Source organism: Cryptotermes secundus, unplaced genomic scaffold (genome assembly GCF_002891405.2).
Source record: "Cryptotermes secundus unplaced genomic scaffold, Csec_1.0 scaffold1242, whole genome shotgun sequence".
Classification (NCBI taxonomy): Eukaryota; Metazoa; Arthropoda; class Insecta; order Blattodea; family Kalotermitidae; genus Cryptotermes; species Cryptotermes secundus.
Genome location: NW_019739237.1, coordinates 400,602 through 405,688, shown reverse-complemented (window position 1 = coordinate 405,688; position 5,087 = coordinate 400,602). Strand labels below are relative to the sequence as shown.

The 5,087-nt window shown below is 35.0% G+C and overlaps 1 long non-coding RNA gene across 1 annotated transcript; it reads right to left on the bottom strand.

Moving 5' to 3' along the window:
• Positions 1–1,995: 1,995 nt before the first annotated feature.
• Positions 1,996–4,043, bottom strand: LOC117282905. Its single transcript, XR_004513815.1, has 2 exons — positions 2,701–4,043; positions 1,996–2,519 (listed from the first exon to the last, which is right to left on the bottom strand). It is a non-coding gene; the product is annotated as an uncharacterized LOC117282905 (long non-coding RNA).
• Positions 4,044–5,087: the final 1,044 nt, after the last annotated feature.

Sequence of the window (5,087 nt, the reverse complement as noted above, 5' to 3'; positions counted from 1 at the left end):
TTGAGATTTGAAACAACTGTGGATAACTTCTGAAGAACTGTCTAACTGATCATGCATAGAATGAGAACAACATACGAGTGTCTCTGCTGATTCGCATTTATATTGACTATAAATAGCACATATTTCTTTAGCATTAACTGTCAGTGACTTAAGGAATTAAGTTCAATATCCAATGGCCAGTTATGTCTTGCTGTCTATAAAAGTTATAATGATATTTCAGTATCAGTGTGTGGTGAAAATAACTTAAATTTACCATCATTTGCCAACCACGTTATCGTAACCAACTTGGAAGTTCATTTTTAAAAGTAAGACACAAAACCTAAAGTTAAAATCTGTCTCCAGCAAAATGTCCATGGGGTTGGGCTTCTGGCTTTGTTTTTAGAAATAAACCTTCTAGGGTTAGGAGTTTGGTTTTGTTTGTAAGAACAAGATGTTATAGTGGGCATCACTAACGTGGCGGACGACATAACGGTAATGTGTTGAATCATTAAAGCCACCCTTTTAATAATATTAAGGATTGCTAGATTTAAAATAGAATGTGGATTTCGATAACAACGGAGAAGTTTCATAATGTGGCGTGTAGACCCGTTGCTAGACAACGACCGCAACACACACGCGGCCAACAGTATAGGAAGAGCGTTTTCTATTTCCGCGGACAGACCGTTACTATGCAACGCGCGCGTCACAATAATATTTTGTAGATGTTTCTGTGACCTTGGGCCATTGCAAACATCGATGTGCTTTCACAAAATAATAATACATAAGAACCAACGTTATATAGGATTTTTCGTTGATTCCACACTTATACAAATATAATCCAGGCGTTTGAGACTGACTTTGTACAGAATATAAATACTGTTAGTATTAGTGATGATAGTGTTTAAACAAATATATATAGCTGTTTCTAGCGGTATGTAATAGAGCTAATATTTAAAATATATTTAACTTGTTAGTATATATTATATATAAGACTTGTGTTAGTGGTGTTCTTAACATATGTACAAGGTAAATGATTTGAGTATATGGAATACTTTTCATGTTTTTAATATTATAATTGTATAAAGAGCGCGTTACTTATCAGCTTTTCTTTTATGCTACACTAGGAATGTCTACGGAAGGCATGTAAACAAAACACTGCCGACAGGTAGTAGCGTGTTCCATTCTTACGGCCTTGAATCTGGCGAAGTACTCTTCGAGTGGAACACAAGACATTTCTCTTCATATTTGTGTCTCGTTTGTTTACATGAGCTCCGTAGACATTCCGAACGAAGTATAGGTACTTCCTTGTACAAAAGTGTTTCTTAGAACCGGGTTTATCTACTTCAGTTTTAAATATTTTCTTTTATTGCTAGTGGGGTGGGACTAAGGCCCTTGTACTGCGGCCACTTCTGGCCTATTGTACCAGCCCCAGATGATTAGGTGAGGGTGATTGTGGAGCAATTGGTGGAATGAAGATTGGCAAGGAAAACCGAAGTACTCGGAGAAAACCTGCCCCAGAGCCACTTTGTCCACCAGAAATCCCACTTAACCAGAACTGGGATCGAGCCTGGGCCGCCGCGGTGGAAAGCCAGCGACTAACCGCTTGAGCTATGGCGCGGCCATTCAGTTTTAAATAACTACATTATAATGGCCCGAATACGATATATAAATAACAAATTTATTTAATTATTTATTACATCTAAATAATAAAATTATTTGTTTATTATAAGGACTGATCTTGAATTAAAGTTACCAGATTGATACTTGTATTGTTCGTGGTGCAAAATAATTTTACTTTCAATTTTTTTAAAGTAAATAATATATATATATATATAGTAACTCATAGATCTAGTAGACAGTGGCTCTCTGAAAGAAAGTAAAATTATAAACACAAAAACAATTCCCGTTTTTTAAATTGTGAATTCGTGTAATTTTGCACCTTACTCTCAGTTATGTCTGTGTATATTTACAGTACGTCAATTACTCAACATTAGAGCCAAAAATATTTCTCTGTAATGCTGAATGCCCCCCACCCCCTTAACTACCGTAAGACACAACAGCGCGGCAATGTGTTTTCATTTGTTAGTGCATAATTAAAATACATTCTTCTGGGTTGTGGCGCTGCGTAGTCTGGTAGGGAGTTATGTATGTTTCGGAGGACGTAAATCCGGTAAGAAACAAAACAGCATCTGTCTGCTTCTTGCTGTTTTGTCGGAGAAGGTTATTTTCTTCCGAAACGTCCGTAATTTGCTATAAGAATACATGAATTGTAGTACTCTTCACAAACACCACTATCAGAACCAAAAATCTCATGTAATATAAAACTTATCAAAATTTAATGTAATATTAGTTCATTTACACAAAATACATTTTTAACTGAAGTCTATAACCCCAGGAATTGATCATCTATACTAAAAGTAATATAAATACATATTTAATTACTTGTATTATATTGTTTCGTCTAACGTCAATGGACTTTCCACATGTTTCAATTCTACACGAGTCTCTTCCAATGGCAGCTAGGAATTTGCAACATTTTCCTGTCAAATATTTGTACATAAAAATGGCCTATTAGATATACAGTATCACTGCACACTGGAGTGTGTTATTTAAATGCTGTTAACTGTTAAGTATGTGTTACATCATTATTAATTGTTGTTTAACTACAATAATGAAGTATAATATTTATACACGTAGGTCTAATTAAGAGTATACGGAAACCTGAATTTCGGAGACTGAGGCGAAATATCCACGTATTAAATGCCCCGTGTAGACTTCCGTTCACGTATACTACTGTTCATATGTTTATACCTGGCCGTTCTCAATGAAGTGAGCAGTCAATTCGGTCGAGTCCATTGACTGAGATGGGGTTTGTAATAGGTATGTATGGTTCATAACAGGGTCTAGACACGATGCATCATCATCCCCTCCCTCCAACAATGCAGCTGCAACTATTGGCTGAATACTTGTTCCAATACTTCCCCTCCCCCCAATTCCACTCATGCGCAGTCTAGAGGCCATGCCTAAAAATACGGACTGTACATCAAATTATGAAATATGTGCACAGCCTTTAACAGCCTCTAGATTTTCTGTTCGTGATTATTAATGTATGTTGCTATTTGTAAGTAGGTAAAGCAGGTGGGGAGAATGATCTGCGACAAAATAAGTCCAAGGATTCCGGACTTAAGTTATCACACAAATCCCTTTTGTTTAATTACCTTGGAACCCGTTAAGACTTCGATAAAAGACAATTCTCGATTTATGCAGCAGTTGTTTTCCTGAAAAGAACTCTGTGAATTTTAAACGTAAATAATAATAATGAGAAGAAATTTATTCAGAAAATTTCCGAAATTCAGCTTCGTGTATACTCTGTACAGACGGCGTTACTTATTATAAAAACTATTTAATAGCATTCCAGTTGTCCTAACATTAGCAAACAAAGTACCTGTGATATGACAGAGAAACATGGACTGTGTGCATAGTATATTTCTAAGCGAACAACCATGTCTACTCCAAGTACAGTGATGGGTAATTTCGTAACTTTATTTTTAAACTTCATGATTTGATATTATGACAAATTACATGTATATATTCTAGTATTTTATTTTCGAAAGATAGAATAGTTTGCAACATCGGTATGCATTAGGCCTTTAAATTAAAATTTAAATCGAGTTAAAGTGATTTAAATTCTTATGCAAATTAGTGTTTCTAATCCAAACTACATTGTTAGCCGATTAAGTGTAACTCTACCACGAACATTTAATATTTTAGGCCTACAGCCATAAATATATATATACATATACATATAATTCTAAAATAAAAATGGCGTTTGGGATAGATGCACAAATTATTCTGTTACAGTGGACGAGAAAAACACAGATCATAAATAAGTTATCTTCTCCCCAAAATTTAAAAAAGTACTTTTGTAATTAATTGTTATTGAGAGTGTTAAAACTTCGCCGCTAATCAATGGTTGAGACAACACTGGTTCAAATAAAATTAAAAGTAAAAAAGGTAAAGCTATCGCTGTAACAGGCCGTGACCGCCCATAGGGCTGTGAGACGTCGAGGCTCCCACATTTTCCAGACAGTCGGCTTAGAGATGGCGGTAAGGTTGTCAGCCTTACGTTCCGGTCGCCTTTTACCCCTCAGGAAGATTCCTGGTACTCATTTCTGTTAGAGGCCGAGTCGACCCCAGGGCCATAGTGCGGCTGGAAGGATTACGTCAATTGAAAGAAATCTAATGACCTCATCGGGAATCGAACCACATTAATAGTATCCACGAAATATCTGTAAAGTTATTAAGTAAATATTTTCATCAATTATAATTAAATTAATATGTAAAATCTCTCACGTAGAAAATAAACATTTATTAATTCTTATGTATTTCGCTTAAACAAAACATTTAAATTGCATTCCTTATGAACATAAACGAAGTGAAGCAAACTTCTATGTGCCCGTTATTACAGTAAACATATACAGTTCCGAGATGGACATCACTTGGCGGCACGACATTCTAGTACTCGCCACGAAACTAGATGGTGACTCCATATTGGAGCTGCTAAAACTGTCTTTGAAACACGTACTTAATTTTGTGTAAAATAAAACATCTCATGAAACTGTTTGCGTTAACATATATTCCCGTTACAAATGTTTGCTTACATTACACAGTAACTGAAATATTATCAAAGAATAAAAGTATAATTTTAATTTTAATAAAATAAAAATATAATTTATATATGAGAAGTCGGTGCAATTTTAAACACTTAACTTCGAATGCAACCCCCTCCCCCAAATAACATAATAAGAAGAAATTATTTTTGCTGACAAATATGGTACAAAAGAGTTTGCTTTGATACAAGTAATTCTTATTAATTTATTAAAGCAAGGTGTCACTATCACATGTCACAGACGTACAACAACACATGGGAGCATAAAAGAGGGTACATATTTGAACTGTATTCACTGACGAAAGTGTAGAAGTTTTCAACAACAATTTTCGAAGCATCTGATGATCACCAAATCTGTCGTGTAATAAGCTCCAGTGATGTAAAAGATGATTTAAAATTTAACGTGAATTTTATGATAATTTCTGAACGTCAGACCGTG